The following is a 23,314-nucleotide window of genomic DNA, read 5'->3' as shown; positions in this document are numbered from 1 at the left end:
TGTAGGAAGTTTAAATGTTTCTTTTGGTTATATGGCAGTGGCTTTATGTCCCGCCAATACCTCCCTGTATTTGTAATTTTTAAGCATACTTTTAATCATTTTATATCAAGTTTTTTACTGATATTAGCAGTGTATGAAGATAGCTGTGGCCCAATTGTGTTATTTGGTAACAGTGGGAGAACTTTGCTATTGTAAGGTATTTGTAATAAATTGATTTACAACTGAAAGTGTTTATTCTTTTTAGTGAATTTTATCTCTTTGTGATTTTATATTTCTGTACTTTTATGGCCCTAGCGGACAAAATAAAGTTTAAAAAAAAACAACAACACTCATTAGACTTAATCTCGACTAACTCAGTTCTGAAACTCTATTGAATAATACTAATTGTAACATACCAGTATGACCATTAGCTTCTGCTTCTCTTCTATACTTTGGCTTCTTCTTTACTAGCCAGTGAATAGTGACTTTTCCTATTCTTTTTCTGTTTGGAATATTCAACAATTGTTATAGTTATGATCTCTTCTATATTTAATTATTTCTATATTCAGTTTGAGAATGTATGAACGTACCTAGCTTATGTCTTTCTATTTCCCAGTCTGTATGATTATTAACTTATTTTTCTTGTTTCTTTTCAGGAATGTGTTTGTGACGATTTTCAGGTAAGTGTTATATAAAACGCAATTGCTAATTACAACCTCTAATATTTACAGCAATATTGTCTTTGACTTAGCTTAGGTTAAAGCGGAGCTTGAATTTCGCGACTGAAATTCTCTCAGAAATTGCTTCCGTAACTTTTCTTAGAATACTCCTCCAACTGTAGTGTTCATCTGAGGTAGCGGCAATACAGACTTTCGTAACCGCTTATTGTTCTTCATTCTTCTTCTTTCTGAAATTGACTCTGCGCATGACTCCGAGCTGAACGCTACCCTCAGAGAAGGAAGGGATTGTCAGAGCTGCGCATTGAAACCTTTTGGGTATGAATCCTCGATCACGGGTTAGAAATTGTGGCACAAAAATCGGAAAAGGGAAAAAACTGAGGAAAAGGGAAACCCCTGACTAAAAGCTAACTCAGGACATGGAAAACGCTGCTACTATGGTCTCGAATTCAGGTGAGCTGCGCCAACATTCTAAGTTGAGCGCTTAACCTAGAATTCAGAGACAGATTCCAAAAAGACTAGAATGCCACATCACCCGGAGTCTCGGCCATCTTGGAGTTCCTCTTTTTCCAGGCCTCGCTCCAAGTCAGAGTTCTTTCATCATTTCTGATTACAAGAGGTAGCTTAGTACCTATAGAACAAAGAGAATGTTTGTCTGCCGTAGTCCTGACAGTACCCCCTTGCAAAGGAGATCCTTCCATTCTTCGCTTCCTAGGGAATTTTTAGTGGAAGGATCGTACCAAACGGGGAGCATGAACATCAGAACATTTTTCCCAGGATCGCTCCTCTGGACCATAGCCTTTCCAATCCACTAAATAATAGATTGTTCCTTTATATTTCTTGGAGTTTAATATTCTTTTAACCTCAAATTCTTCTCCTGACTCTGTATTGGTTTTGGTGGATGAGTTACTCTTAAATCTAAAGGTGCCCTTTTTAGAAGTGAGACATGAAAAACTGGATGTATTTTCATTTCTTGTGGTAAGGTTAAAAGGTAAGTCACTCGATTAGTTATTTTCTCAATTGGATAAGGACCTACAAATCTTGGTTGAAACTTTCGATCTCCCTTCAGTCTAAGATTCTCAGCGTTCAACCAAACCCTGTCTCCAATCTGCAATTTTGGACCTTCTTTTCTCCTTTTATCAGCATATTTTTATACTTCTCTTTGGCTTGAACTACATTTTTAGTGGCTGTTTGATGAACTTGAGCTAGATTTTGAACAATTTCCTGGACTGCTGGAACTGAGATTTCTCTACCAATTACTGAAGAGTTTGGATGTCTACCATAATTTAGATAGAAAGGGGAGAAACCTGTAGAAACATTCTTTGTATTTTTGTGTGCAGACTCTGCAGCCCACAAATATTCAGGCCAATCCCCTTCTTGATCTAACATGAACAACCTTAAATACTGTTCTAATTCTTGGTTGACCCTCTCTGTTTGCCCATCTGTCTCTGGGTGATAGCTTGTGGAATATCTTGTTTCTCTTCCTAACCCTTCCATAAATGCCTTCCATAAGCGTGAAAGGAACTGGGATTCTCGATCTGAAATTATCACCTTTGGTATACCATCGGCTCGTACTATGTGTTCACCAAAATGTATGGGCAGCTCCTTGGCCGTTGGAGTCCCTTTTAAGGCAACAAAATGTACCATCTTGGTGAACGCATCCACGAACACCAATATGGAGTTATATCCCTGACTAGCAAGTCCACGATCAAATCCACAGTAACTGTACGCCAGGGATGTGGAGGTGTGGGCATTGGTTGGAGAAACCCTTTTGGTGATTGTCGCTCCGATTTTCCCCGAGCACAGACCCCGCAAGCCTTCACATAGGTGTGAATATCTTTTGTCATTTGTGGCCACCAATAGTCTCTTTTGATCAGATCTTCGGTCTTTAGTATGCTCTTGTGCCCAGCCAAACGACAGTCCTGATTATTCTCCATAACCAATTGTTGAAGTTCCAGAGTAGGCAAATAAAATTTTCCTTCTCGCTAGGGTAAACCTTGTAGGACTTGTTTGGGTGGTTCTTGTCTGCCCATTCGGCCATTTCTTCTAGGGACATTACTCTTGCCACTCTTTCCTCGATAGTTTCTTGACACACGGCCCCTACTATCTTGTGTTCTGGAATGATCGTTTTTTGTTCCTGATTATCTTCTATTTTTTCCATGTCTATTCTAGACAGAGTGTCAGCCTTTCCGTTCTTGGCTCCTGGTCTATAAGTTATTACGAAGTTATAGTCCTCAAAGTATAATGACCATCTGAGGTGTCTTGGAGTGAGGGTTTTAGCGGATTTAAAGAATTTTAAGTTTCGATGGTCAGTGAACACAGTCACTGTATGCTTCGCTCCCATTAAGTAGTGTCTACACTCCATAAATGCATCCTTGATCGCCAGTAACTCCTTCTCGGTAATGGTGTAATTAATCTCCGCTGGTGTTAATTTTCTTGACCTATAAGCTACTGGATGAAGTTGTCATGTCCTCTTGTGTCTTTATGAGAGAACTCCTCCAATTGCTAGATCCGAAGCATCTGTCTCCAAATACAAGGGTTCAGTAGGATCTGCGTGCAATAAAATTGGTGCAGTGGTGAACTCTTTTTTAACAGTTGAAAGGCTTCTTCAGCTTCTTTTGTCCACTCAAAAGATACTCCTTTTTTTAGTAACCGAGTCAGTGGAACTATTTTGTGCGAAAATTCCTTTACAAACCTCCGGTAAAAATTGGCAAAGCCAATGGAGCTCTGCAATTCTTTCCCACTACTTGGAGATTTCCATTCTAGTACTGCCTTAACCTTCTTGGTATCCATGGGGATTCCAGACGGCGAGAGTACGAATCCAAGAAATTCTACCTCCTTCACACTGAATGCACACTTTTCTAACTTAACATACAAGTTATTTTCCTTTAACCTTTGTAGGATTTTCTTCACCTGGCTTGGATGTTCATCTTCCATTCTGGAGTAAATCAGAATATCGTCAATGTATACTATGACGCATTGATCAATGTATTCGCTCAAAACACTATTAATAAAGTGCTGGAATGCTGCCGGCGCGTTGCATAGTCCATAAGGCATGACCTGGTACTCGTACAATCCCAGATTTGTTCGAAACGCCGTCTTCCACTCATCCCCTTCTCGAACTCTGATTAAGTGATACGCACCCCTGAGATCTAGTTTTGTATAAATTTGTGCCTTTTCACCTGATCCAAAATTACCGAGATGAGGGGAAGAGGATATCGGTTCTTGATGGTTACCTTGTTGATTGCTCGGTAGTCTATGCAAGTTCTCAATTCTACCTCCTTCTTAGGAACGAAGAATAAGGGCGAAGAGACCGGAGACTGAGATGGACGGATAAAGCCGTTGGCTAGATATTTCCTGATGTACTCCTTTAGATGCTCATTTTCTTTTTCTGTTAAAGCGTACACCCGACTACAAGGCAAATGAGCACCTGGTTCCAGGTCTATTCTACAATCAAATGGCCGATGTGGTGGTAACTTTTCAGCCTCGATCTTGTTAAATACTTCCTCGAACTCCTTTGTATTCCGACGGAATTTCACTTGTGTGAATTACACACACTGAGATTTCTTGCTCACTTAAAAGAGTTGCCGGTCCAGGTTCCTTAACCCCTTCTTGATGATTAAAACAATTCTCTCTGCAAAATTCCGAATTCATCTTAACGGTTCTCACACCCCAATCGATACTCTGATTATGTTCCGTAAGCCACGGCAAGCCCAATATAAACTGAAATTGAGGAGCATCGATTAAATTGAACTGTATAATCTCTTGATGTCCTTCTCGAAAATTTGAATTTTACCTGTTTCGTGTGACTAGTGATGGGCCCAGAAGAAAGGTTTGTTCCGTCCACTGCTCTTACTGGCATGCTTTTCGACTTCAAGATTGCTCTTAATCCTATACTGGCTTCATATTTTATGTCGCATAAGTTTCCTGTGGCTCCTGAGTCAATCATGACTGAGACTTCGGTGAGGGTCATTTTTCTAAATCTTAATTTCATTGAAATCACTAGATGCAGAGAAGAAGACTGCAAGGTATTAGCTAAATGATGTTCTTCGGGAGTTGTTTTTTCCTCTGCATCCACCAGTCCAACTCCTCCTACTGGTGGTGCTTGAAGTTTTCCTTTTCCTTGGAGAACATTTTTGGTTTCTTTGGGCATATTCTCACAAAATGTCCACTACCTCCACAATACATGCACAAGTTATTCTGTTGCCTCTTTTCTTTTTCTTCTTTGGTCAAAGGCCCCCGTACCACTCCGATTTGCATGGGTTCAGTTCCGGAATGGCTGTCCAGTATTTTTGATGAGTCATTTCTGTCAAATCTTGGTGTATTAAATCTAAAATCCTTCCATTTCTCTCCCTTCCTCTCACTTTGAAGAAAGTTGATTTCCAAAACTAAATCAATTAAGGCTGAAACGTCGGTTGTTCTATTTGGTTTTTGGGCTAGAACGTCTTTTAATTCATCCTTTAGTCCACGATAAAAGACTGCAACCCTTTTACATTCTGGCCAGTCCGTCTCCACTACCAATTTATTGAATTGGGCTTGGTAAGCCACTAAATCTTTGTTACCCACTTCAATTCTAAAAGTTCGTTGTCAGTGGCTTGTGATATCCTTCTATGATCAAAAATTCCTAGAAATTCCTTTTCAAAGTCTTCAAAATTATAAAGAAGAGCGTTGTCTCGAGTCACCAAGGGCATAGACCAACTGGCAGCATCACCACTAAGGTATGACAAAGTAAAAGCTACGCGGGACTGTGCATCCGGAAAAATCGAAGGGCGACACACAAAATGTAGAAAGCATTGTGTTAAAAAGACTTGAGCCTTCTGTGGTTCTCCCCTGAACCTTTCTGCAGGGGCTAGGGGAATTACTGGGGATAAGGAATGTACTACATGTGTTGTTAATCTAGAAGTAGAACCTAAATGTTCCCATTCTGCTTCTGGGAATCTTAAACTGGACGCTGGATTCAAGCTGGTAATCTTAGCTGCTAATTCAACTGTTTCCCTTCTTGTGTCCATTACCTCTTGTCTCAACCCTTTGTTTTCCTCCCTAACTGCTGCTAATTCCTTTTGTATTAAATATAAGGCCTCACCTAAATTTTGTAATTCTAAACCTTCAGCCATTCTGTTTGGGCGCAAGTCAAATACGTGGGCACTTCCCTCTGTCAGGGCCACTTCTAAGTAACTTGCGAAGGAACAGAGATGCCTTTTCCCGATGCCACCTCCGGGAACCACCTGTGCAGGATCGTGACAAATTGCACCAAATGTTCTCCCAAAAGAGGGCAGGGGGATTGGATAAAATAATAAACAAGAGAAGAGACTGCCAAATAGTCCTTTACCTTCTGTTCTGATCTTCTTTCAGTAGCACTTGCTTCTGGTTGGACTAGTCATGAGGCTAAATAAATACAGCACTCATTAGACTTAATCTTGACTAACTCAGTTCTAAAACTCTATTGAATAATACTAAATGTAACATACCAGTATGACCATTAGCTTTTGCTTCTCTTCTATACTTTGGCTTCATCCTTACTAGCCAGTGAATAGTGACTTTTCTTATTCTTTTTTTGTTTGGAATATTCAACAATTGTTATAGTTATGATTTCTTCTATATTTAATTATTTCTATATTCAGTTTGAGAATGTATGAACGTACCTAGCTTATGTCTTTCTATTTCCCAGTCTATATGATTATCTTATTTTTCTTGTTTCTTTTCAGGAATGTGTTTGTGACGATTTTCAGGTAAGTGTTCTATAAAACACAATTGCTAATTACAACCTCTAATATTTACAGCAATATTGTCTTTGACTTAGCTTAGGTTGAAGCGGAGCTTGCATTTCGCGACTGAAATTCTCTCAGAAATTGCTTCCGTAACTTTTCTTAGAATACTCCTTCCACTGTAGTGTTCGTCTGAGGTAGCGGCAGTACGGACTTTGCGTAACCGCTTATTGTTCTTCACTCTTCTTTTTTCCGAAATCGACTCCGAGCTGAACGCTACCCTCAGAGAAGGAAGTGAGTGCCGGAGCTGCGCATTGAAACCATTTGGGTATGAATCCTGGATCACAGGTTAGAAATTGTGGCACACAAATCGGAAAAGGGAAAAAACTGAGGAAAAGGGAAACCCCTGACTAAAAGCTAACTCGGGACATGGAAAACGCTACCACTACGGTCTCAAATTCAAGTGAAGTGCGCCAACATTCTAAGTTGAGCGCTTCACCTAGAATTCAGAGACAGATTCCAAAAAGACTAGAATGCCACATCACCCGGTCTCTCGGCCATCTTGGAGTTTCTCTTTTTCCAGGCCTTGCTCAAGGTCAGAGTTCTTTCATCATTTCTGATTGCAAGAGGTAGCTTAGTACCTATAGAACGAAGAGAATGTTTGTCTGCCGTAGTCCTGACACCTACATCGCTCAACAGTACTTTCACACTTCTGCACATGCGAAGCCTGTAAAGTTGAAAAGGGGATCAAAGCTGCTTCCCAGTCACCACCATTGGTTCCCTTTGATCCATATGCATTTTACTTTCATCCAAATGTCAGAGTGCTATTCTAATGCCTCTGTACTAGTTCTAGTATGTATGTTCTCCAAATTGTTTGAAGCTTACTCATATGCCTGAGCTGATGCCATCACTGTAAATAAGAGACTACTCCAATACTTTATCCCAAGGGTTGGAATCTCACTCTGGATCTAGAATGGCCGATGGACTCATTTTGTAACCCGTGTTGTCCATGAACTGTGTAAAACTAAGTTAAGTCCATATGAGATAATAATGGGATGAACCAAATTCACTGCCTCAATAGCTTCTGTTCCCAGGTTAGAGCTGCACTGCCGAGCTGTCTAACAGAGGTCTGCCACAATCAACAACCTAGAGTTCGGCGCTATATTAATCTTCATCATCGAAAGTTAATGTTCTAATCCAAGACACAAGGCCCATTCCAGATCCTGCTCATCATGAACACTGCACTGAAGTGCTGCGGACTGCTTGTCTTGATCCAGGCTTCACACTACAAATGGACTACAGAGCCAAAATATGTCGCACCCGGCAAACCAAAGTGATCCTGTACCTGCAACCCAAGGGGCAATTGCGCTTTCAACCAGATGAACTCCTGCTGCTGCCACCACAGTGTATGGTTGTCATCAGAACAAAGCCCCTCACATTGCCCAAGGCAATGACCTGCGACCCAAGTTGTGGTATGCCTTCAAACTACCAGTTCCCTTGTTATGTCTCGTCTAGCCGACTCGCTGTGTGTCTGTATCTCAAGGGAAACAGGTGGGTGTGAAGAAACCAACTGCACTGAACCAGCTACCCACTTCTGGAGCAAAGGTCCCCTCTACATTGACAATTTTCTTCATTTCCTGGAGTCGTACAAGTAGAATCTAATTATTTTTGTTGGATATATGCTTATTTCCCCACAACTCTTATGGAGGAGTGCCCATAGTCCCAATCTTGTTCAACGAAGACAAAAAGTGCAAAAACTATGCACATAGTCATTTTAATTTCTGAATGTGACAGTGTCACCACTCTCCTTCTCTTCTCTTGTCAGGACCTGCACTTAGCTGAGCAGCAGATTTAACTCCCTCTCCCCCCTCTGTCTACCTCAGTGTTATTGCCTGTGAATTGGCTGATGAAATTAGAATCAGCATTATCTCAGTCGTGCACAGTAGCACACAGTACTGATGCAGCATATTCCTGACTGCTTTACCTGAACCAAACACATTTATCTCTCATTTTAAACATTCTTCCCGAGTACTGTTTGCTTGTAATGGCTTGGCTGATCAACATTCGACCTTTTTCATCTGTGGAAACTGAGCTTACCCTTGATTCCCCAAAGACTGGTTACTCCATTTATGTTGTGACACTATGACACAATGCCTCCACATTTGTGGAAGAGGCAGCCCATAGACATTTCAGAGATGTCCTTATCTATTCCATCCGTTTATTAATTTACAGTAGGGGACTGTTCAGCTATGAAATACATGAAGTTGCCAACGTACTAGAGGATGTAGCAAGCACAACTACTATTGCCTTAGTATGTATTACTGACCAATGAGAGGCCCACCAGGCACTGATTTTATAGATAAAAACGGCTTTTGATTTTGTTCTGGCTGCCTAAGGTGGAGATTAAGCAAATATAAGTGCAGAAGGTTGCATGGGTGAGTGATTTGTAGGTGTGCTTTTAGTGCGTGTGTGTGGGGGGTGGTTAGATTCTTATATGTGTCAGTAAAGGGTGGACCATATAGCATGTGGTGGTGTATTGTGGAGAAGGCAGCTTTCTCGTTGGGGTGAGACAGAGATGTGATCTAATTGGCCCTTCAGGCAGTACTACAACTAGCTTAATCCTGGATAACTTTTCCTTCACATGTCTCCTCTCATCTTGCCATTATTTTCCAATATCCTACACAGTGTGGGCCCCCTCCCCAAATGGGTTGACAGAGTCTCTCTCCTCTTGCCACAATGCCACAAGGCTGCCTTCTGTGTTCCATTGAGAGAGAATGGAAGTGGCCCATGTGTGTGTGTGTAGGATTTGACAACAAACTTACTTAACTACAAGCACTTTGTCATCCTCAGTGACATTTTTTTTCCTCTTGAGCATGGAGGCCTGCAAACCTCTGCCTGAATGTCTGCAAGATGAAGAGGAAAAAAGCTGTTCCTTTGGTCTGGCCAGTATTTATGTTGTTGGAAGGGAATGGGTGTCAAGTGTGTAGGATAGTTTTCTATTGTATATGATGTTCCTGTTTCCTTCCATGCGGAGGGTGTGGAAAGAGTGCAAAATGTAAAATATGATCATAACATTACAGTTGTAAATAACATTTTTTCAGACTCCACCCGGTAAATATTGGGGGTGGAGACATGCAAATCTACACTTCATAGTAAATTTACGTCGTGTAAATGGTGAATAGCCTAAAGGGGTATATTTAGCATAAACTGTAAGAATACATTTAGATATGTAGATTTCTTCACACGTTAGTTTACCTTTGTGAATAGTCCCTGAAATGTCTAGAGTATTTAAGAAAAAATAATTAATATCAGTCAGTCAATATAAGCTTTATTTCGATACAAAATATCTTAAAAGCTATACAATCCCAAATAGACAGTTACGGTACTCCTAAATAAAAATTTTTAGGTACAATGTACAATAAAACAATTGGTTAAAAGAGACATTTAAAAACAAGATCGTTAAAAGGATTTAAAATTTGTAGATACATTGTACCTGTAGGGGGGAAAGTGCTTGTGCTAAAAAGCAAGTGCCACTTGGGTGCTTAAGTTATTTAGGAATTAATGCTCAAGTTTCTCGCTGTAATGCTCCATGCCCATCTAAGAAATTTGGCTATTACACAGGCATGGAGGTTCCTAGAGTCAGATCTTAAAATGCGTAATGCTACTTGGTGACTGCGGGTACCTAACCCCCTGCAAAGTGGTTTCAGCCAATGCCCCCTTGGAACTTTATAGGCTGGGCAGGCTTACATAAAGTGTGGGATTGACTCTATGGCAGCCTCACAGCTTGGGCAGGAGGGGAGAGTTTGGTGAGGTGGCTTCCACTACGCGGTGAATTCTCGCAAGGGGAGGATACCTACCCTGAACTTGAAATGCAAAGCTCTATCATATGGTTTTTGTATTAGGTCCAGGTAGGGTTCAAAATGCATTATGTGCTTGTGCTGCATGAATTCCTCTGTTAACCTTCCAACTCTAGGGTTAAGAAGGTCATTCATAGTAGCCCACCGCCAGTACGCCTTCTTAATTTCTGCCTTTGGTGGGGAGGTTCTATTGATCCAAGCCTCTTTGAGGCCGAGATCATATAGAAGCTTTTTCACACCTTTTAACCAGTCAATTTTGTGCCACCCATCCATGTCCATTACCTCTCTAAGCCCTGCAGCATAATTGGCTAATTTGGGTGTCTGCCACAAGCGGCCCACAGCAAGAGAGGACGTTATCTTGCTATGTCTCCAAGCGAGTGGCAGCCAAGATCATATAAAAGGGGCTTAGTGGGTGTCCTCTGGGGGAGCATCAATAGATCCTTCAGGAATTTGTTTTCTGATCTGCAGATTTGGTCTGTATTGGATAGACCCCACAGTTCGGCACCATAAAGTGCCGAACTTACAGCTCTAGCCTTATAGATTGTTAGTGCGGGGGCAATTGGTTTATTTAATGAAGAACGATGTTCTTTAAGAATTGCCCCGACCACCCTTTTATGGCTCAAGAGCATTTTCTGCACATGCGATCTCCAAAGCATGGAATCAGAAACACGAATTCCCAAATAATCGAATGTAGCGACCCTCTCCAGCGGTACATTATTGAGTAAAGGAGGGTCCCTAAATGTTTTAGGTGGATTTAGAATTAGGAACTTTGTTTTCTGGATATTGATGGACAGCCCTCTGATGTTACAAAACTGGTCGAAGCTATTTAGAAGAGTCTGCAGGCCCTTTGGGGTTTTTGAAACAAAGAGGGTATCGTCTGTGAACAGGAGAGTAGGGATTTTTTCCCCCGCCAGGGCTGGGGCATCAGATGGTATTTGCTGTAGGTGCACAACCACCCCATTAACATACAAAGAGAATAGGGCGGGGGCTAGCACACAGCCCTGGCGGACTCCCCTATTCACCGGTATCCGTGCTGTTATTTGCCCTTGTGAACCCCATCTTATTTGGGCATAATTGTCCTCATGCAGATGAATTAGCATATTAAGGATGTACCTGGGCACCCCCTGCTCTGACAGGACTTGCCACAGGCGCTCACGAGGGACCAGGTCAAAGGCAGTCTTTAAATCAATGAATGCAAGGTAAAGACTGCCTTTGCCTAGCTTGACCACCTTCCAATATCGGAGTAATAGCCTGAACGCCTGTTCAGTGGTTCCTGTACCCGCTCTAAAGCCAGCTTTGGTAGTCAGAAAGGATCAAGGATCCTCTCTAGCAATACCCGACCAACTACTTTCTGGGTTGAATCGATCAAACTTATCGGGCGGTAGTTGGCAGGGTCGTCCCTACCCCCCTTTTTAAAAATAGGCCCAACTTCTGCTCCCTTCCAGGAGTCTGGGATGGAACAACCGCGGTCAATAGCATTAATTAAAAGTGCAATAAATTTTGCCCATTTCGCCGAATCTGCTCGGAAGAGGTTCCCTGGCAGACCATCCGGTCCTGCTGCCTTGGCCGGGACTATTCGCTGAATAGCAGCTTCAACCTCCAGATCGGAAAAAGGTTCTGTGTTTGGTTCCTGGCCCGGAGCCCAAGGATCGATAATTGGGCCAACTAAGGTGGTTTCCTGTGGACCAGAGTATAGGTTCTGAAAATGTTCATACCATCTCTTGCTCAAGATGTTATTAGCTCACTGTCAGGGCGAACCTTTCTTCTGACCAGATTCCAGAAAAGGCTAGCATCCTTCCCTATTCTGGCTTCTTTTAATGCTTGCCAGTGCTGTTCCTCACACTCTCTCTTCGCTTTAAGGACTGTCAGGTTGTAGTCCTTTCTAGCAGTCTGGATCCTGTCAGGGGACTTGCCTTTAATGGCCATAATTAGGGCAGATTTTTTCCGTCTGCAAGTCCTCGTATACCATGGGTTGGTGGTGTTCCTACTCAAAGTACGTGGTTTGCTGCCCGTAGTTGTACAAAATAAGGATCCCAAAGTATTGACCAGACCCTCATAGGTTGAAAATACCTTCTGGGTACCATCTAAATCTGTAGTGATCTCTTGTAGGTCACTCAGGGCCTCTGTCAGAGTCTCCCTTATAGCAGATAATTTCCCCTCGTCCATTGCTACCTTTTGCCATTTAAGGCGCCTTCCGCAATTCGAGGGGGTAACCTCCCTTGATGTCATATGGGCCTCTCTACTCGTATTTTCTGGGTTGAGGAGTCATAAGCGATTTAGCGTCAGGGACAGCAAATTATGGTCACTATCGGTAGTAGGTACAACCTCCATGTCTATTAGATGTCTCCAAAGATTTTGATTTAGCAAGATGTAATCAATACGTGAGGAGAAGCCCACCCTATTATATGTATGTGCTCCTAAGGGGTCGGAGGGTGATCTTCCATTAGTAGCCCTAAGACCATACTCTAATGATATAGAATTTAGCTGGATGGCTAGCTGAATCCACCTTTTTATCGGGGGTAGACTCAGCAGGCGGATTCCCTGCTTTACGTCATCCTCCTCTGAACCCAACAAGTCCTCGGTGGCGAGAGGTTCAAATGTGCAATTGAAATCTCCTGCCACCAGGATGCTGGATTCAGGGGGGCAACGAGAAAGTTCTGCTTCCAAACAGCTGATTATTGGAGACTGGGCTCCACCTTTTGTGCCACGTACATAGATGTTGAAAATTTCTAGAGACCTCCCTTCTTTATTGTCCCTAAGGGTCAGTCTTAGAAGGTCTGGGCAGTTGCACTCAGTTATTTGTATCGTGCAATCCAGTGTAATGCTAACCCAGATAAGGAGGCCACCAGATGGCCACCCCTTTCCTGATACTGGTAATACTGCAGGAATAAAATAGGAAGCAAAGCCAACTTTATGGTGGGGAATCAGACTCCAAGTCTCTTGGAAGATACAAATGGTGTAGTTGTCAATGAGTTTGTTCCAATCAGGTATGGCTAAATTCTTAGAGAGACCGGCTATGTTCCAAGAGATAACTTTAAGATTGAGAATACTATTTCTGGGACACCCTTGTTCACAAATACTTGTATCTATATGCAGGGAATGTTGTTTACTAATAGATTTATGAGGTAGTTCAATGACAGATGGTAACGCCTGGTGAGATAAACTAGGCCATGCAATAGATACATTAGAATGTTTGGCCAAAGTAGCACACTCCTGGATTATAATGTGCCCAAGAGAGCTTTGTGCAACTGGAGATAGTCAGTCATTTCCGTCTAGTTGCGACTCCCTAGATGATTTATATTTGGGAGCTGTGGCCCTCCTGTTTGTATTAGAATCAAAAGGGGTAGATCTGAATTGGATATCGGATGGATCAGGGGCAGAGGTCCTATATTCTAAAGCTCATAGGTCCTCAGCCAACTGGGGGGAAGTCAAAGTGATTTCGAATGTGTCTAGTCGGAGGTCATGAGAGGAGTGCCTTTTGACCTTAGCAATATCTTCTCTTATCAACGACCGGCACCCTCTAACATGACGAATCCAAAGGATGACCTTATTCTTAAGGGAGTCCTCCGGTTCATGGCCCAAATATTTTGCGACATTAACCATAAACACTGTCTGCCTCTTACGTGTGGTGGCAGGGCCAGGAAAGTGCGGGCCAGATGCGATTGGAGTTAGCAGTGGAGGTCTGGCTCTTGGAGTTGCGAGATGGATATCGCTATTATTCTGTGTAACTCTAGCTTGCCTTCTAGCTTTGGGCAGCAGAGATGTCGCATTTTGCCCTGCCGGTGAATGGGGGGGAACAGTAGGTGCGAGTCTGGCATGCACGGGAGTAGATTTATTTGCAATAATAGTATTTTTTTTTTTTTTTTTTAAACCGTTTATTACAAGACTCAAGAATATACAAATATGGGCCTACAACCTTCCGGCCGGCCGCTAGCAACAAAAGGAGCATACGATATACATTTATAAAACACATGGTGCTGCGGATGAGCATGAACAGGAGTTAACATCGTTGAGAGCTACACCATCCAGACCCCACTATACGGTTCCATTTTAAACTTAAAGAACAACAAATACACACAAACCCACAAGGCAATCCTCAATCGGAATATAGCAACACGTGCTCCCCTAGAGGGGGGATCCTAGCCATCCATAGGAATCTCAAGAGGGGGGAGAGATCAGAACTAGGGCTGGGTAAACCCAATGCCCGGTACCGGGGGGATGAGTTGGCTAAGGGGACGGGGCCGGCGACGGATCGGGCAATGACGGCGGATCACAGATTCCCCCGCGGTAGGCGTTCCAGGGGCCCCATACTTTCACCCATGTCCCAGGCTTACCTCTCGCCACATACACCACCTTTTCCCGAAACATGCACCAATCCATATGTTCCTTCCAGGCCGAGACAGTCGGGGGCCTCTGGGATCCCCACAGTTGAGCAATATCACGCTTGGCAACCATATACCCCAGAGTCACCCACCACGTCTGCAGCACCGAGTAATCGGTAGGTTCCCACACATTCAACAGGCATCTCCTCGCTTCGGGCAACAGCGCCACATGCGTAACCACTCGCAGCACCTCATGCACACCACGCCAGAACCCCTCCACCTCCGGGCACTCCCACAAGATATGCAGAAAAGTCCCCAACGCACCACACCCACGTTTACACAAACCGTCCTCAGCATAGCCCATACGCAGGAGCTTTGGCCCGGTCATGTAGACCCTGTGGAGTATCTTGAGCTGGACGAAACGAAGGCGAGCCGGTATGGCCACCTCTTTCGGGGAGGCCACCGCGGAGATCCAGTCCTCGTCGTCCAGCTCCAGCCCATCGGCTACCCAAGCCTCACGAAGGGCCGTCAACAAGCCTGAGCGGTCGTTGATCAATTTTTTGTAGATCAGTGAGATCGTGCTGTCCGGGATGTGTCCATCCAGCACTCTATCCTCCAGGGGGGAACATTCCGGGATGGAGGCAACGTCCGGAAAGACGGAGCCCAGTGCATAACGGACCTGCAAATACCGAAAGTACTCGCTGCCCTGTAACTGAAATTCCGTCTGCAGCATCTCGAACGTTTTAAATCCTCCCTCCGTCCAGAGATCCCCCACTTTGCTAATGCCTATTATGTCCCACTTCTCAAAGCCCTTCGAGGTCCACAAGGAGCCCAACCGCTCAGACGCGTATAGTGGCGACGCCCGGGTCAAACGGTCCTTCCACCCCATAGCTGCATTGGCCGCGTGCCACACTCGCACCATGACACGCGTGGGGCCCGTTAAGCGAGCGTCGGGCGCGCTAGAGTAGAGCGCTCGATTATGGTCACCACCTGGAAGTAGCATCCTATCCATTTCAAATGCCGGGTTTAAGGCGGGCCCATATAGGCCCTGATTAATCGCAGCTAGCTGGGAGGCCCAATAGTACCGTTTAATATCTGGGAGGGCAATCCCCCCGTCATACCATGGGAGCGTCAGCTTCGCCAGGGCAATACGTGGCCTCCCGTCCCAGAACAGGCGGCGTTGCAAACTCTCCACCTCGCGGAAGTAGCGCGCTGGGACGAGGTCCATAGTGTTCTGCAACGCGTACAGGAAACGCGGCAGCGACATCATTTTAAACAATGCCGCCCGGCCGAGCGGCGAAAGCGGCAAGCGCCGCCAGCGCGCGACATCCTCTTTCAGACGCTGGAGGGGGGGAAGCAAGTTCCGATCATACCGGGCCTCCGGGTCCAGAGTAATGAAGACACCCAGGTACCTGAATCCCTGCGGGGCGACCTGGATCGGACAGCCCCGCGGGAGGATAGGAGCCTCCCCGGAGAGAACATACACACACGATTTAGCCCAGTTGATGACAAGACCGGAGTTACGACCGAATGAGTGCAAAACATCAACCAGTACTATGAGTGATTTACGTGGGGAAGCTAGGTACAAGAGGATGTCATCAGCGTATAGGGATACGCGGTCCTCATACTCGGGGGTCCAGCGGAGACCACGGATGGAAGGCTCCCACCGCAGCCACTCCGCCAGGGGCTCCAAGGCAAGTGCAAAGAGGAGCGGCGATAAGGGGCAGCCCTGCCGTGTGCCCCGGCCCAGCTCGAACGGAGCCGATACCCTTCCGTTCACCACCACCTGCGCCAATGGACCCGAATACAGCAATTTGACCCAACTGATGAACCCCGGGCCAAATCCAAACTTCGCAAGCATCGCCCAGATGTATGGCCATTCAAGCGTGTCAAACGCCATGGTGGCGTCTAAGGACGCCAAAATGGCCGGCTCCCGTATGAACGGGACACGTGCGAGCACACCGTGCAAACGCCGCAAATTAAGGGCTGTGTTGCGATGGGGAATAAAGCCGGACTGGTCCTGATGCACCAAATCGCCCACCACGCCGACCAGCCGATTGGCCAGTACCTTGGCGAGAATCTTGGGCTCCGCATTCAGTAGCGAAATGGGCCGATAGGATGTAACCCGGTCCCGTGGTCTCCCCTCCTTGTGGATGACCACGATTGTAGCCAGACGCTGGTCCAGCGGGAGGGAGCCCACCGAGTGTGCCGCCAGGAACATAGCCCGGAGGTGGGGCGCCAGCGTATCCGGTCGCAACTTGTACAACTCGATAGGGAGACCATTCGGACCCATGGCCTTGCCGGAAGCGACCGAGCGTATGGCGAGGGCGATTTCGTCGGAGGTGGGAGCTGCGTCCAGTGACACCCTGTCATCCCCGGAAAGGGACGGCAGCGCGATATCCCTGAGCAGGGCACGGGAATCCTCTTCCGAGCAGGGAGACACCGGGGAATACACCCCACGGAAATAATCCGCGAAACAGGAGACGATTTCTTCTGGCTCAGTTACACACACACCATCCGTTTTCTCAATCAGCGGGACCACACGATTCGCTCTCTCTTTTTTGTCCAACCACGCTATCAGTTTACCAGCCTTATCACCCACATCATACAGTCGCCCCTGTTGCTCTCTACTGAGGCCCCTGGCCGCCTCCGTGACGAGGGCCCTATAAGCCGCTTGCTTGAGTTGGAGAACATGTAATGCGGCATCCGTCACCCCACCTTCTAGATTACCCTCCAACTCGGCTATTTCAGCCTCCATCCGGGTCACCTCCTCCCGCTCGCGCCTCCGGGCGTGGGAAATAAGGGATAGGGCCTCCCCTCGAAGTACTGTCTTGAAGGCCTCCCACAGTGGTACAGCCGAAGGCACGGACCCCACATTCTCATCAAAATATCGCTGAAGGGATTTAATCAATTCAGCGCGAATGGCGGGGTCGCGCAGGTACCAAGGATTGATTGGGACCACCCTACCCTCACCCTTCGGAAAGACATCAAAGTGTAGTAGGAGCGGGGAGTGGTCCGAAATACCCCGTGGCAAATGGCGCACCTCTCCCACCCTCCCAACATAGGCCGCCGGGACAAGTACATAGTCTAGTCGTGAGAGACTACCATGGGCTCCCGAGTGGAAAGTGTACTGCAGCTGCGTGGGGTGTTTTAAACGCCAGCAGTCCACTAATCCAAATGTATCCAAGAGGCCGGATAGCCACGCCTGTGCCCGGGGGAGGTCCCTAGGGGGGTGACGATCCACAGTCCCAGATACCACCGCATTGAAATCCCCCCCCACAACTAAAAGCCCCCCCGGAAGGCCAAGGAGAAGGCGCCCCAGGTCTGCAAAGGTGGTCGACTGCAGCCCCGGTGGGATGTATACTGACACAAAAACAACCACTTTGCCCTCCAGTCTTCCCACCAAGACCGTGTAATGTCCCCTGTCGTCGTGGAGCACCTCATCAATCTCCAACGGGAGCGAGTTCTTAACCATGATGCCCACACCCCTTGAGCCAGACGTGAAGCCCGAGTGGGCCACTAGGCGATAGCCACGCCGATTCATGGCGCAGAAGGAGTTGCCAATGAGGTGTGTCTCCTGCAGAAAGACTACATCGGGCGAGATTCGCTTCAAAAACTGCAGGACCACACCTCGTTTGATCCTGTCCCCCAGTCCATTCACATTCCAAGACAACAAAGTTAATTCCCTACCCCCCATCATATACAGAAGCCATCATTCGTCCCCCGGAGAGCACTTTAGAACTAACACAAAAATACGTTTGCCTTGTGATAAAAACGAACAACACCCCATCCCTACCCACCCACCCCAACAGAACTCCCCCCTCCCTGCACCCCTGCATGAGCCCGAACAGCCCCCCCAACGTGCAGTGTGCCTGTCGCCCCATATATAGTTAAACTAACTAGACCCCCTAGAGGAGGAGGGAGAACCCCCAATAGACCCAACACAACCTCCATAGGAGGGGAACTTACAAAGACTGACGCAGAATCGAAAGTGGCATCATTTTCGTCCAGAGTGAGGCCCAATATTAAACCCTCAGTACCGATCCAGCGTGCCGTCTCCCCCCGCCGCCCCCCCCCCCCCCCCGCCCCCCCGATCACGGTCCCCAGACAGAGTATCCAGCCAGTCCCCGGCCGCTTCGGGACGATCAAAGAAGTGCGTGCGACCATCCACCTCCACTCGCAGCTTGGCTGGGAAGAGCATGGCGTATTTGAGGTTTAGGTCCCGAAGGCGGCGTTTGACGCCTAGGAAGCTCAGTCTCTGTTTCTGGACCGCTGGGGTGAAATCAGGGTAAAAATGTACCTCCATATTGTCAAGCTTGACCGGTCCATGCAGTCTGGAGGATTGCAGGATAGCGTCTCTGTCCCGAAAATTGAAAATCCGGGCAATGAGCGGTCTCGGAGGGGCTCCGACCTTCGGCCTTCCCCCGGGAACCCTGTGGGCCCTCTCCACAGCGAAGAGTTTACTCAGCCCCCGTGGCTGGAGATGGGTAGCAATCAGGTCCTCCACAAAGAGACCCGCCGCCGCCTCCTCGCGTCCCTCGGGCACCCCGATGATGCGGATGTTGTTCCTCCGTGCCCGACTCTCGGAGTCCTCCAGGCGTCGATCCATAAGCGCACTCGCCTGACTAAGCCGGCTCACCTCTGTTTGTAAGGCCGCCACATCTGTCGTAAGGCCCGATGCGGTGTGGGCCAAAGAATCTACTCGGTCGTTGGTTTTGGAAAGATCGGCCCTCACCAGGCCAACATCCACGAGGACCGAGTCAATCTTCTGCGCCAGTGTATCGAACCGCGGGCCCACCGAGGCCTTCATCTCGGCAATGGCGCCCATGACATCTCGAAGTGTCAGATCTGCGGGCAGGTCCGGGGCATCAGGAGGGCTCTCAGGGGACTTGCGCGGTCCATCGGGAGATCCCTTCTGGAGGGTATAGCGGTCCATACTGTTGGCCTGATGGACGGCGCCACGCCGGGTCGATTTGATCTTTGCCCGGTCTCCATCTTGTTTCGTGGCCATGGCCACCAGTCTCCCAGTCGCACCAGCCACGTCGTGTAGGGCAGGAAAGCAGGGCCACGAGCTCTGGGGGGGGCCACCTCAGAGCAGCGGGGTGGATCACAGTCTGCAGGCAGGCAGGGTCTCCCAGCAAGGCCACACCAACACCAAGAGCTCCGCGACCCAACCTCGCAGAGACGGCAAGGGGGTGCGAAAGCGAAAGCGAAAGTGCGGGATACGCGAGTCGCCAGGCCCTGCCTGCCGCTGTTGTTCACTTTGTCACTGGATCACCCCACAGCGCAAATCCGGGGTCCGGCGAGGGGAAGGCCGCAAACCTCAATCGGTGCTCACTCCGGTGTCCGAGGTCCGATTCAGAAACGGGAAACGGGTGCCACCTCAGCTCAGGTTCACCAACATAGTCCCCTCATCCAGGGCAGGATAATTTCAGGATAATCGTAGGAGGTTGCGGAGGTCCTCGGGAGCCTCGCACCTACGCGGCCATCTTGGTTGCGCGCTAGGCTCCTCCTCTGCAATAATAGTATTATCTTGTATCGGTACAGGTAGGGGAGGAACATCTCGAGGTATATGGGCCATATGTTGGAGAGATAGTGTCCTGACGGTAGCTGTTAAGACTAGAACTGAAGATTTAAGATCCCTCACCTGAACTACAAGTGAGTTTATAATTGACATCAACATCCGGCCACTTACATTAAGGTCTATTTCGTTATTTATTTGAGAAAGACAGTGCTTCTAATGGAACCTGGGTGGCCAGATCGTCGGGTGGGGTTATTATTTCCTCAGCCAGAGCAGTATAGCGATTTGTGCAAACTATAACAGAAGGCTCTAGATGACTCATTGCTGGCTGTACCAAAGAGGGAAGGGGTGCTTGATCAGGCGAGATGATGGTCAACCCTGAACTAGATTGACTAAGTGTTATATTACTACTTCCAGTAGCCGAATTTATACTTGACGTTTTACAAAACATCTTGGGTATACGAACTGGCGGTGGTCATTTGGTAGCTTCTAGACTTTGGATGGAATCTACCGCTAGTATACCCTCACGCTCATCAACTAGTGTTTCGATTCGATCCATAACATGTTCACTAAGCATTCTCTTACTTTTTTTAGCTTTCTTGGATTTTCTGGCCCCTGGCCTACATTTACGGCATTCGGTCCCCCCACTCCCCCTGTTCCCTCCATAAGTTTCCTCTTGCCCATTATAAGGCCACGAAGGGAATGATTGTGGACAGTGTAAACAGTACCTTTGTGGGCAGTCCAGTGGCAGCACAGTCAATTTGAATCGGTCGATGGAAAACAACGAATGTCAGGGGGGTGGCCCTGCCCTGGCTCCTCCTGGCTGAGCCAGGCGCGGACGGGCCCGCCCTTGGCCCGGGCTTCGCCCGGCGCCCGCGCGCGTCCCGGGGATACTCTGGCACACTTATACCCCGGTGGTAAGTGGGAGGGGCTTGCTGTCCGGTGCTCGCTCCCACAGGCTCCTGGGACACAGAGTCCTCCTGATTGCCCCCACTGCTGGCCACAAACGAAAGGCTGCGTCGCGTCTCCCGCGGAGCGGGAGGCGCAAGGAGTTGTAGCCCCGGTGGTGAGGGAGAGGGGCTTGCTGTCCGGTGCTCGCTCCCACAGGCTCCTGGGGCACAGAGTCCTCCTGATTGCCCCCACTGCTGGCCACAAACGAAAGGCTGCGCCGCGTCTAATATATATTAGTCACTGACCAAAGAGAGCTTTGAGGTGTATAATGAGGATAGAATGATAAATCAAGGTGTCATTTGGGATTCCTGGGTTTCAATGATTGTCCATTCAAGGCTCTAAAATGATAGTCAGAACATTATCTGTTTACCATTGGGGGTGCAGCCAATGGGCAGGTTAAACTGCAATGGCATCTGGCAAGGAGTCAAAGTTAACTTATAACTTAAAACAAAAGGCTTGGCTATGGAGGTCAGTGGATCTATGAAGTGGGTCATCTGGTTTGGCCATAGAAATGGAAAAAAAGTGTTCTGCCTGTATTAGGCTCTCCTGAATGCCAAAGCAATTTCAAGTTCGTTGAATTGATGAACCAGTCTCTTATATTTAGCTCTTTCTAGATTGGTGAAAGAATCACAGAGTAGGACACCTAAAGTGGTTATCCGACAAAGTCTCAGTGTTCTTAGTGGGGCTTGATGATTGTTTTCGTCCATGCTTTTGATTCTCTTGATGAATTCTCAAACTTTGAATACTACGGAATACACCAACAAGATTAAAGAGTCCCTGCTCAAAAGTTGTCTACATATGGTGGCAGTGCCCATCTGCTTATGCACCATGGGTACAGCTACTATGCTGGTCTCTCCAAAAACCCTTTTGTGCTGTCCTAATAAATACTTCAGACCCTTCTTCTTTCCAAGGCATTTGGTAACACAGTTATGAGGTTTTTCCTTAGGGAATCCAGTATACTGGATGCATAACAGCAAAGCAGACACAAATATCCAGCATGACGGAAAGTCCCATTAGTACTTGGAATGGAATTGGGGCACTACTTCTCATGCTTTTGTAAAGAATCAGTCCAGCAGGATCATTACAAAAATCAACTTTTCTTCAGCTTAGTAGGGAGACAAGCTTTTAACAATGAAATTCACAAAGCTTGGCATTGTAAACATCATTTTGACGATTGGTTAATGCTCACACCTAAACTAACATCCATCCAAAGATGAATGTGTCTGACCATTCTGTCCGCCCATCTTTACTACAGACTGGGTTCCCCTAACTGCCAGGGGAGTTGCATGGTGGCACCAAGCATTTTCATCACTGATACACTATGTGATCAAAATGGTTACTGATTTTAGGAGAAATCACTCTTCTCTGTTGCACTCTTAGATAAAAGTAACTTGACTTTGGAATACCAGGTCTCCTATGTTGACTACTCAAGAATACTCAATGATGAAACGCCCTTCCATGGACAATGGAGTCCTTAATCCCCTATCTGTAGGAGGGTGAGTATACCACTTTTAGATAGCAAGGTGGCTAGCTCAATGACGGAATTCACAGCTAATAGGTTCAGAAGGCCTTTTGCAAATTGGCGTAACAACATATTTTACACTGTGGTCTGGGTTAGGCGTCCACATTTTCCCAACATGCAAGACACATACAAATCCAACATAAATTCGGATCCCAGCCTACATTAACTTTGTTGGGTAGAGGTTGGAGGCAAGGGACACCTTTCCACTGAGCTCTTAATGCTGACCCTTTCTTTCTGCTAATGGGGCCATGTGTGGGACTGTGTGAAACACGGTAGAAGCATTTCTGAAACTGTAGTATATAGAGATCAGTTGAATGCATTCTGACATCAATGAGCCTATAATTGTCTGGAAAGGACAAAGGACGAATTTCCCCTGAGACTCCAGAGAGGTAGCAAGACGGCAGTTGGCATGGGGCGCCAAGGTTAATGGTGGTGCTGGTGATGAGATTGCAGTGTTGCCGACATCTTAGAGGTTGATGGACCACTGTACTCTGTAGCAATTAGATATTCCTTGAGAGATGGCAAGAGTGCCCTGGCAGAATCTGGGACATTGTTGGATTTCACAAGCAAAGCAAGCATGGCAGACAGAGAAGAACTGTGCAGGAAGGTAAATCCTAGAGAGTGTAGTATATACCAAAAGGCGTGAAGAAGACTACGACACAGAGGGGCAGCAGGGGTGAACTTCAGGCAGTGGACAATGGAGAGGAAGCTGTGGTAGAAGGAAAGGGAAAGTGGAACTACTTCATGTCTCCTAGGTTTAATAGAAATAGCGGAGAAATC

General features: G+C 46.8%; 1 protein-coding gene across 1 annotated transcript in view; it reads left to right on the top strand.

Annotated features, from left to right (window-relative positions):
• LOC146798198 (uncharacterized) overlaps window positions 1-23,314 on the top strand; it is a 978,306-nt gene that overhangs the window by 250,103 nt on the left and 704,889 nt on the right. Inside the window, exons 3-4 of the mRNA XM_085625470.1 lie at window positions 636-659; window positions 6,362-6,385. The gene's annotated coding sequence lies outside the window, so the exon portion shown is untranslated. The remainder of the gene's footprint in view (window positions 1-635; window positions 660-6,361; window positions 6,386-23,314) is intronic.

The sequence above is a fragment of the Triturus cristatus genome, chromosome 9, assembly GCF_964204655.1.
Source record: "Triturus cristatus chromosome 9, aTriCri1.1, whole genome shotgun sequence".
Lineage (NCBI taxonomy): Eukaryota > Metazoa > Chordata > Amphibia > Caudata > Salamandridae > Triturus > Triturus cristatus.
The sequence above is the reverse complement of the archived record's forward strand: the minus strand, read 5'-3'. Positions and strand labels throughout refer to the sequence as shown.